Here is an 11,577-nt window from a genome sequence, read left to right on the forward strand (position 1 = left end):
TTCCAGCTGCCCGGACCTGCAGCGCTGGGGTGGAGTGGACACTAGGATATGCCCCCTCCTTGGTGATGGCTTAGGAACTCTCTGCCCATGTGTGGAACGCAACAGGAATTGGCCTTTCTGCTCTTCTCCACCCCGTGCAGCCTTGGCCGCCTTCTCTCTACTCAAACTGTATCCCCACTCTGGAGTTTGCCAGAACAAATCCCACAGCACTGTTCCTTCATTCACAAACAGTTCACCCTGTCTCCCGTAGGTAAGGTTGTCACCCTTTCCTTGAACCATTAGATTATTTTTACAGGAACAAAAGTCAGCAGTTTCTTCGTAATATTATCCTATTCGGTGGAACCTTTTATTGTGAAAGAACAGAAATAAAGTTGTTATAAATGCCAGGTTGTAAAAATTGGGAGGTCTGCCAGCCCCATGAGTGATGGGAACCGTCTTGTACTTTGCTGTTGTGCGTGGAACTTTGGCATTAGGTTTGAATGAAGGATGTGTGTACACACCAACCCAGCAAGCCCATTTCATGCGAGCCGGAGCCCTGAGCAGGGAGCGGACAGTGCAGAACTTGAAATGAGCGTAGTCGTGACTGCCCTTGTGTCCCTTAAGAGGAGCCTGGAGGGCATGGGCCATGCACACCACAGGGTGGAGTTGAGGGCATCATTGCTGACAGCATCTGCTGGGAAGATCCCAAACTGGGAGAAAAGCAGAGTGATGTGTATCGTGCGGTGCATGTATGCCAAGCTCAGAGCAGCCCAACCCTGACAGTGTTGTAAGGGATTCAGACAAATGTAAAATGAGTGAAAAACAAAAGATTGATCTCCATGGAATTTATAGCTGCTACTCTCACTCTGGATCCTAAGGGCTGGGATTGACATGGGGTACACGGGACTTGAAAGGCTTTGAGGTACAGGACAGGGTGGTATGTCTGCTTATTCCCTTCAGGTATTTATTACTGACTTCGTGTAAAATATTCCATAGTAAAACAATTCTCAGTGCAGAGTAAGTGCTAGGATGAGTAACTTATCCCTTATTCTAGGACTTCAAGGAAGGAAGAGAGATCAGTGCAGATGGCAGAAGCTGGAGATAACCTTTTGGGGAAGTTGAAACTTAAGCTGAATAAGGGAGAGGTTGTACTGGGGTAGAGTCATTGGACTGTCGCTGTGTGTGCCTGTGCCACTGTGTGTACTATTTTTGAAATGAAGTATTGCCCTTGTTGCCTAGGCTGGAGCACAGTGACACGATCTTGGCTCACTGCAACCTCTGCCTCCTGGGTTCAAGCGATTCTCCTGCCTCAGCCTCCCAGGTAGCTGAGATTACAGACATGCACCACCACGCCTGGTTAATTTTATTTTTTTAGTAGAGACGAGGTTTCTCCATGTTGGTCAGGCTGGTCTCGAACTCCTAACCTCAGGTTATCTGCCCGCCTTGGCCTCCCAAAGTGCTGGGATTACAGGCGTGAGCCACCGCGCCCGGTCTGAAGTCTCTTATAAAGACCCTAATCCTGTTGGGTCAGATCACCACTCTCAGGACCTGATTTTACCTTAATGACCTTCTTAGAGGCCCTGTCTCCTAATACAGCCACATTAGGAGTTGGGACTTCCTGAATTTTGCGGGGGACACAAACATTCATTTCATAGTAACCCTCCTTCTCCCTTCTTCTCCTTTCATGCTGTTTATTTGTGGGTGAAACTATGTCTTCCAAATGTCTTACAGTCTGGATTGGGTGGTGGCTTCCTTGTGGTGTTGGCTAACATCTTTCTGTCTCCCTGTTTCTCCAATACAGTAGGAGTTAGGGTTGGAGGGTGGTTGGACCAGGCTGAATCTCAGGCAGGAAGCTTCATAGGCATGTACTCCCTCCTGCCCCTTCTCAACAGGCAAACAGGTTTGGGTGGGTGAGGTCTTGTGAGCCTGCTCCTTCCTTGATGACATTCTGTATTAATTGTCCATCTCATAGCTCCAGTAGGCATTAGTGTCATCACCTAGACCTATCATTAGGGGCTGCACCATAGTGATTTTCTAACTTCATCTTTTCTGAGTTCGTTAGCTGGAATTCTCTTCTGGGAAAAAAAGCTTTGTTATTAACCTTGGTTACTGTTGATAATACAGGGAGACTTTATCAGTTTTCAGAATGATGCACTGGTGTTCTGCTGTGTATAAAGATGACCAGGAAGCTTTGTTTTCCTTATTATCATGATGACCAATCCATTGGCTTTTAGGGTGTGATGTTTCCACTGTTATGTTTTTGATGATCAGAGGATGCTTTTGAGTGAACCTGGTAATCTTTGAAAGCTCTCTTGCTTTATGACACAAGTTGATCCAGGCTCTTCCTATATATTTCCTGCCTGAGACACAAAGCCAGCCAGTTTTCTAAAGAGTTTCTGTTCACTTTAGCATTAAATAATACTTAGAACGCACTCTGGGTGCTAGATGAAATTCTTTTTTTTGGAGCTGGGATCTCACTTTGTCACTCAGGCTGGAGTGCAGTGGTGTGCTCTTGGCTCATTGTACCCTCCACCTTCCAGGCTCAAGCAGTCCTCTCAACTCAGTCTTCCAAGTAGCTGGGACCATAGGCATGCGCCACCATGCCCGGCTAATTCTTGTAGTTTTGGTAGAGATGGCGTTTCGCCATGTTGCCCAGGTTTGTCTCAAACTCCTGAGCTCAAGCGATCCTCCTGCCTCAGCTTCCCAAAGTGCTATGATTACAGATGTGAGCCACCATGCCCAATCAAAATTCTTTTTTTTTTTTTTGAGACGGAGTCTTGCTCTGTCACCCAGGCTGGAGTGCAGTGGCCTGATCTCAGCTCACTGCAAGCTCCGCCTCCCGGGTTTACGCCATTCTCCTGCCTCAGCCTCCCGAGTAGCTGGGACTACAGGCACCCGCCACCTCACCCGGCTAGTTTTTTGTATTTTTTAGTAGAGACGGGGTTTCACCGTGTTAGCCAGGATGGTCTCGATCTCCTGACCTCGTGATCCGCCCGTCTCGGCCTCCCAAAGTGCTGGGATTACAGGCTTGAGCCACCGCGCCCGGCTCAAAATTCTTTATTAATAATAGAGTAATACCACTTATCGTGACTCATTTCACCCGTGTACAGATGGACTGGGTGTCCAATTTCGTTTTAATTCTAGGTGGGAATGATGGTTAGATGCTGCTGAGCGTATGAAGAAGTGTGTGAAGGCGATGTTGGCAAAGTCATCAAGCTGGACAGAGATAGATTGCATGATCTCAATGTGCAGTGTGACTGGCAGCAGAAAGGGGTACCTACTGGGTTAGGTACATTCATGTGGAACTTATAGGTGAGCACATTCTTTGTTCAGTGCTTTTGCTTTTTCTTAGAGACAGAATTCCTATAAATGAATGCTGATTATAATGATTTGTTATTGAAATCTGTAGGCTATCCTCCACCAAGTTCTTCTTACGTCAAGATTGGTGATAAAGTGCGGGTCAAAGCCTCTGTTGCCACACCGAAATACCAGTGGGGATCTGTGACTCATCAGAGTGTGGGGGTTGTGAAAGGTAATATTATCTGGGTAATAAAATTCCTGCTGTTAACTTTTCATTAACGCATGTGTACTCAGTATTTCTTTTTGTTTAAGCACAAAAAAGAAAACAAGTGTGAGGAAAGAGAGAGAGTGTTCTTTTGCTTGTCGGTGCCTTCTGCCAAAGGCTACAGAGGAACTCAGCTGCAGTGAAACAGTCAGATTTATTAATATTAACTCATTGCAGTGCAGGAGAACACACACCTTGGGGAATGGTTGTCTCCATCAGAGGGAGTAAGTGAGGACTAATGAAGTTTATGTTGGGTATTCGGGGGAGGGGTCAAAGAAGCAGGGGTAATTCTAAGACGGGGTGTCTTAATAAATTTACCTAGCAGGCAGAAAGAATGGAGCCATGCTAAAGTCGTGATTGGTAAGGAAGCAGTCATTCATATCACCAGATAGGGGACTGTGTGGTGGTTTGTGGTTGTCTGTGGTTTGGATTAGAATCGACTTTAATCATACACGGTTAAGGAGGGGTTTTGGTTGTGCCTTGATCCATCAGTCAGAGTGGCCTTATCTGATGCTGGTGTTCTGTAAACTTGTCCTGTCAGTTGTTCTGTGAAATGGCCTAACACTGACATTAACAGGCCAGCTCCTGACTGTCAGGACTGCTTTTTCTTTCTCCGCCACTGACCAGGCTGGAGTGCAGTGGGGCCATCTCGGCTCACTGCAGCCTCCGCCCCCGTGTTTAAGCAATTCTCCGGTCTCAGGCTCCAGAGTAGCTGGGATTACAGGTGCCCACTACCATGCCTGGCTAATTTTTGTATTTTTAGTAGAGACAGGGTTTCACCGTGTTGGCCAGGCTGGTCTCAAACTCCTTACCTATTGATCCGCCCATCTCGGTCTCCCAAAGTGTTGGGATTACAGGTGTGAGCCACCATGCCTGGCTCTCTTTTTCATGCTATATAAAAATTTAGGACTGAATTTAAGACGTGGAGATATGCTAATGATGGGAATTAGGAACTGGAAACAATTCTCAGATTATATTTAATATGATGCTATTGAGATTCCAAATCAAATCCGTGGCACACTTTGAAAGGTATACTATGTCCATTTTAACAGTTGCATGAGAAATAAGTATGTGTATAGTTTTATAAACTCTTGATGCCATAAAGAGATTGTTCGTTTGAACCTTGTGGAAAGCTCTCTTTTCATCAAATCGCTTAGAAAATGGCCACAATTGGTGGTGGTTCCTCAGTGGTGAGAGGATCTTAGAACTTCTCATGTTACATAAGAACAAATGGATTATTTAATATTTTACTTTAAACATTGTTCTTTGCTTAAGAGATTGTTAATGTATTTGCAAATCAAAACAAGACGAATTTTAAAAATAAGAATTTGGTTTCTTTGTTTTGAGTGACACATTGCTGTTATCAAAGGACAAAATAAGTCTTTATTAATGTGGTTTTTATTCGCTGAGATACCAAAGGTGGTATATGGAATTGTTGACTTCGTGGAATTAAAAACCAAAATGTCCTGTTTTAAATCTAATACAAAAGTAAAGAATGTAGTTTACAACGAACCTCCATGTGCTCATTACCTGGCTTTGACATTCGTCACCTCACGGCCAAAATTATTCATGCTCCCTTCTTGGGATTATTTTGAAACCAGTCGCTGACATCATGTATTATTTCATCCATAAGTATTTTAGTAGCTATCTCTAAAAGATATACTCTCTGTAAAAAAACAAATTACTGCAATGTAGTGTGACATGGCTAGGTGCACCTATCTCTAGAAGATATACTCTCTGTAAAAAACAAATGACTACAGTATGGTGTGACATGGCTGGGTGCAGTTTCAGGTTCAGGTTTTTATTGGTGAAGAGGAAGATGGATCAGGTGATGTCTGTTCTGTCCTAGCTTTCAGTGCCAATGGAAAAGATACCATTGTCGACTCCCCAGCAGACTCACTGGACTGGGTTGCTGTCAGAAATAGAGTTGGTCCCCAGTATTCATCCTGGGGTTACGTGAGTTGTTTTTATGATTGCTAGATGTGCTTTGGGACGAATGGTTTTCTGTTGAATTAAGTTTAATAAATGACCTTTCTTAACTCCATTTCTGTTTTACAAATAGGTGTGATGGATGTCAGATGTTTCCTATCAATGGATCCAGAATCAAATGCAGAAACTGTGATGACTTTGATTTTTGTGAAACGTGTTTCAAGACCACAAAACACAATACCAGGCATACATTTGGCAGAACAAATGAACCAGGTATGGCAGAATGTTTATATTCTCTCTTCCACCAAATATGAATGAAGTTCTTGCTGTGGAGCACAGTGTATTGGAATTTGTTGTTTTAAGGTTCCTGTGTATTCGGTGAACTCTGTAGAGTGAGTACAGCGAAATGGAAGTGACAGTCCTACCCACGGATGACTCGCTGGCTTTTTAAAAAAAATCAAGATGGCGTATCGGGGAAGAAATAGAATAACTAGGCTTGTTTGCTTGTATTTCCATTAAAAAACATTAAAAGAATCTCAAGAAACTAGTCACTGTTTAGTTGCATGGCATGTGGAGTTGGTTAGATGGAGAGTGAGTTTTTAAATTTATATACCTTATTATATTTTTCATTGTGGCAAAATATATATAACTTAAAATTAGCCATTTAAGCATTTTTGAAGTTTGTAATTCGGGGTATTTAGTACCTTAAGTACAGTGTTGCACAGCCATCACAGCTGTCTATTACCAAAACTTTTCACCACTCGGATGAAAAACTCTGTACCCAGTAAGCAATTTAACTGCCCTACTTCCCCCTCCCTCATCCCGGTAACCTTGAATCTGACTTTGGTCTCTATGAATATGACCACTCCAGACACCTCATCTAGATGGAACCATATAAGATTTATCCTTTTGTGTTTAGCCTAATGTCTTCAAGCTTCATCCATATTGTAGCATGTGTCAGAACGTTCTCCTTTTTAGTGGCTGAATAATATTCCACTGTATGTATATATCACTTTTTTTCTTTGTGAGACAGAGTCTCACTCTGTTGCCCAGGCTGGAGTGCAGTGGCATGATCCTGGCTCACTGTAACCGCCACCTCCCGGGTTCAAGCGAGTCTCCTGTCTCAGCCTCCTAAGTAGCTGGGATTACAGGCCTGTGCCACCAAGCTCAGCTAACTTCTGTATTTTTTTTTGATTATTATGTTTTTGAGACAGAGTCTCACTCTGTAAGGAGTGTATATGTTATATACATTTTTAGTTTTAGTAGTTACTTAAGATATAAATTATAACATCTATTTTTGACTCATTTAAATCTATTATTATTTAGTATATTCTCCTCCTAAACAATGCAAAGACCTTAGTTCTCTTTAACATCATTTATCTTCATTCTGATTTTTATGTTCTTAACATATTTAACATTTTTTTTTTCTTTTTTTTGAGACGGAGTCTCAGTCTGTTGCCCAGGCTGGAGTGCAGTGGTATGATTCTGGCTCACTGCAACCGCCATCTCCTGGGTTCAAGCGATTCTCCTGCCTCAGCCTCCCAAGTAGCTGGGACTACAGGCTCTCATCACCATGCCTGGCTAATTTTTATATTTTTAGTAGAGGTGAGATTTCACCATGTTGGCCAGGCTGGTCTTGAACTCCTGACCTCATGTGATCCGCCCACCCACTTTGGCCTCCCAAAGTGCTGGGATTATGTGCATGAGCCACCGCATCCAGTTAAAATTTTACACATTTTATACAAATACACATCTAACAGAACTATGGAAGACATTCTTTTAGGCGCACAGAAAATGTTCATAAAATGTCAAAGGATCGGCTGGGTGCAGTGGCTCACGTCACCCAAGCTGGAGTGCAGTGGTGCAATCTCAGCTCACTGCAAGCTCCACCTCTCGGGTTCACGCCATTCTCCTGTCTCAGCCTCCCGAGTAGCTGGGACTACAGGTACCCGCCACCACGCCCGGCTAATTTTTTGTATTTTTAGTAGAGATGGGGTTTCACCATGTTAGCCAGGATGGTCTCAATCTCCCGACCTCATGACCCACTCCTGTAATCCTAGCACTTTGGGAGGCCGAGGCAGGCAGATCATGAGGTCAGGAGATCGAGACCATCCTGGCTAACATGGTGAAACCTCATCTCTACTAAAAAATATAATTAATTAGCCAGGCGTGGTGGCAGGCACCTGTAGTCCCAGCTACTCGGGAGGCTAAGGCAGGAGACTGGCGTTAACCCGGGAGGTGGAGCTTGCAGTGAGCCGAGATCGCACCACCGCACACCAGCCTGGGTGACAGAGGGAGACTCCGTCTCAAAAAAAAAAAAGACTAAAAAATAAAAAAAGTCAAAGGATCAAACAATACATGCAGGGCATGTAATGATTTTTATGTAGTCAATATTCATTTAGATTTTTCTGCATACTTTGTAATTTCTCTCCACTTTTTTCTTCCTCTTTAATTTTCCATCTATACTGTTTGTCTCCTGCCTGAAAATACCCCTTAATATATTTAAAAATGTGTCTTTGTTGGTTACAAATTATGTATTTTTGTATGTCTGAAAATGTATTTCTTTATTATTGAAAAGTCTTTTTGCTAGGTGTTTTCTTTCAGCACTTTAAAAATACTATTCCACTGCAATTTGGTTAATATTGTTGCTCCTGAAGTTGGCTGGATGTCTAATTGTGATTCATTAAAGCCCATCAATCTTTTGATTTTTCCTTCATCTGCTTTTGAGAGGGTCTTTTTGTTTTCATCTTGCACAGGTTTTACATGTGCATGGAGATGTTTATCTTTTTTGAGGTTGGTAGGGCTTCTGGGACATGATACCTTTTGTCTGTTTTGGAAAATTCTGTCTTTCAGTATTTCTTCACATGTTGCCTCTGCTCTATTCTCTTTTCTGTCTTTTTGGGGGGGGACTCCTCTTTCACTTGTGTTAGGCCTAACCTCTGTCCTGCACATCTTTTACCTACTTGTTATGTTTTCTAAACTTCTGCTCCTCAGTTCTTCATTCCAGATATTTCTGCTTTCTCTTCAGCTGAGTTCAGTGTGTTCTTAACTTACTCATTAAGTTCTTAGTTTTAATGATTGGATGTATCAGTTCTTTATTTTCAGTGGTTTTTGGTTCTGTGCTGAGATACTGTCTTTCTGAACACACTGAGCATAGTTACTATATTAAAGTCTGTGTCTTCTAACTCCAGTATACGGAGCCCTTGTGGGTCTGTTTCTATCCAGTCATTTCTGGTAATTTTTAGTCATGTTTTCTTGCCTCTACATGTGTCATTATGCACTGCACATTGTATTTAAAAAATTATTTCTTGACTCAATTTGAGGCTAATGTTATTCTCCAAGGAATGGAGGAGAGAAGGTTGTTCTGTGAGATACTTGGTAAAGGTTAGTGACTCTCTGGGCTCACCTTAATCAGCATTCATTGATCGAGGTGATTTTATGCTGAGCTGCAATCTGTTAAGGAAAAAAAAGGGAAACCCAAAGACCCTTCGTAGTTGACCCTGACTTGAGGTATTTTCTGTTGGGGTTCCAAGGGTGTGTTGCATTTCTGTGGCATCCTCAGCCTTTCTGGTCTTTCTGGACCCCATTCCTTTCCCTTCCCTTTACGCAGCTGTTGAAATGCAATGTGCCCCCTCAGGGACTTTGCTGGGAACCTGGGGATGCCATCAGGGAGCAGCAGCCTCTGATCCATGGTGTGTGTCATCTTGACACCTCCATTTGCCTCGAGTCTTCCGGTGGTTCTGACCTTGTAATTCTTTATTATCTCATGGATTCTGATAGTTTGAAGAGGATTTATTTATTTTTATGTGTTTTGTCTGGCTTTAGTAGTTGTCCTCGATGGGGAATGCCAGTTGAATTCCAGATTTGCCATTAATGAAAGTGGAAGCACTTTACAATTTACTTTTTGCCTTGTATTTATAAAAGCATTTTTAATAAGAATGGTTTTTGTGAGTGCTGTTACTGAATTTTTCCCACAGCTTATTTGTATCCTGTTTGTTTGGAAATATATTAATCTGCTGTTGTTTCCCGGGAGGTTTTAGTAGAATAAATCATACCATTATGTGGACTTCATCTCATAAATTGGTGTAATATATCTTGACTAGGGAAGCCATTTGTGGCATTTATGAGCTCCTTTCAGTTTGAAACTTTCTATTTTTCTTTTAGAAAGAAGCTCCTCACTATGTAATATTCTTGACCACCTGATCAGGATGTTTCTTACTCCCCAGTTCAGCAAGGGTTAATTCTCTTTTTGACCATCACGAAATAGGTCAGTCTGCAGTATTTTGTGGCTGTTCTGGAAAACAGCTGAAGCGTTGTCACAGCAGCCAGCCAGGCATGCTGCTGGTCCCGCATGGTGAAGAGCCTGAACGTGTCGTCCTCCGTGAACCAGGCATCCCGTCTCATCGACAGCAGTGAGCCCTGCTGGCAGTCATCAGGGTCGCAAGGAAAGAGCGTGTGATGGGGCACAGCAGCGGGCACCTTCACATGGGTGGTTTTGCCCTGTACATTTTCAAAATGAACTTTGAGCAGCCTGCAAAGTTTTGCTGATAGCACCTGTCAGTACTCGCTTTATATTTTAATTTATAAGTTATTTCAAAATTACAGAATTAAATACCATCCAAGTTTATTGTCAGAGATTTTAAACAATGTGAGTAGTAGATTTTATCTAACTGACCACTTGATAGAGGATGTGGTCGGGCTTTTTTTCCTCCTCTCCCGCATAAAATGTATGAATTCAGATTTGCTTCTGGTTAGAAGTTTTTCTAGTATGGTCTAGCAAATTTAAATTTGTGTTGCACATCGGAGTGCTGTTGTGATTACACCAACCCATGGGGGCACCTCGTGGGCACACAGGTCAGACTTGAGGACAGGGCCTTTCTCCATCTCGACTCTAGTGTTTTCTGTCACTCACTTGGTGGGTAAAAGGACCACCCTAGGCCAGGAGTATATAGATACATTGTTTCTGGGGCTTAGAGTGAGACTTTTCTCTCATGATCAAAGAATTAGGTAGAATATTCTTGTTGCTGCTAGGGTGAGGGAAAATTCTCTCTCATGCCACATTTTATATTGAAAAAATCTCATGTAGATTCAAGCTTCAATGATACTATTGTAGTAGCTAAAATATAGCTGAATTTTGCTAACTGAGAATGTGATTTTTGTTTTTCTAAAGCACTGGATTCGTTTGGAGATTTTCCCAGATGTTCTTGTTCATAGGTTAAAAATGATCGTAGATCCTGCTGACAGTAGCTACATGCCATCCCTGGTTGTAGTGTCAGGTAATTCAGTTAGTTTACCTAAAAAGAAGTACCTTCTATAATAAAAACGCCTTTGTTTGATTCTTTACCATTTTTCTAGGTGGAAATTCCCTGAATAACCTTATTGAACTAAAGACAATCAATATTAACCCTTCTGACATCACAGTGCCCCTTCTGAATGACTGCACAGAGGTAAGTAGCTGTGGTAGTGTTCCATTTGGATGATTTGCAAGTGACAAGGGAGGTGACTTGGCCATTTCTGTGCTAGCATTGAGCCCAGTTTCCCCCCTTTAAATAATTTTATCTGTTTTAAATTTTGACACTTTAAAAGAAACAACTTATTTTACACAACTTGAATTTGCTGCTTATCAGATCAGCTTGAAAAGGAAGCAAAATAAATTTCATTCTCACTTTCTTTGGTAGCAAAGGTATGCTGGGTAAGTGCTCCTAGCAAAAGTTGTCATCAGGCATTTCAGGTTGCTGTTTGCATCTGAACACTTTGGTTTTCATTAAAAATCTCTTAGTTTCTGGTGGTTTTCCTGACCACATGTGTGATGCTGAAGTTGCTTTCTTGTTGTCACACCTATTGGCATCAAGTGCTGAACTCGTCACGGAGTGGCAATTTTTTGGTAATAAGGCAACTGTCAAAATGAGTCTAAGTTTATCTCTGGAAAAGTTTGAAAGAATCAGTGAAGGTTCTTTTAAACAGTACCCATGTTCTACAGATCAGCAATTCTCTGTCTCTCAGATTTTCAGTAAATCTTTCCACATACGATGTCAGCACGATTTTAATACATTGAATATATGTAAAATAAGACAAATTAAGACAGATTTTTGTACTACCTATAC

At 42.1% G+C, this 11,577-nt stretch overlaps 1 long non-coding RNA gene across 1 annotated transcript; it reads left to right on the top strand.

Annotated features, from left to right (window-relative positions):
- Window positions 1-1,248: 1,248 nt before the first annotated feature.
- Window positions 1,249-10,920, top strand: LOC113220879. Its single transcript, XR_003307554.1, has 7 exons — window positions 1,249-1,300; window positions 3,124-3,291; window positions 3,389-3,511; window positions 5,394-5,500; window positions 5,607-5,746; window positions 10,644-10,749; window positions 10,829-10,920. It is a non-coding gene; the product is annotated as an uncharacterized LOC113220879 (long non-coding RNA).
- Window positions 10,921-11,577: the final 657 nt, after the last annotated feature.

This window comes from Piliocolobus tephrosceles, unplaced genomic scaffold (genome assembly GCF_002776525.5).
Source record: "Piliocolobus tephrosceles isolate RC106 unplaced genomic scaffold, ASM277652v3 unscaffolded_15598, whole genome shotgun sequence".
NCBI classification, from domain to species: Eukaryota; Metazoa; Chordata; class Mammalia; order Primates; family Cercopithecidae; genus Piliocolobus; species Piliocolobus tephrosceles.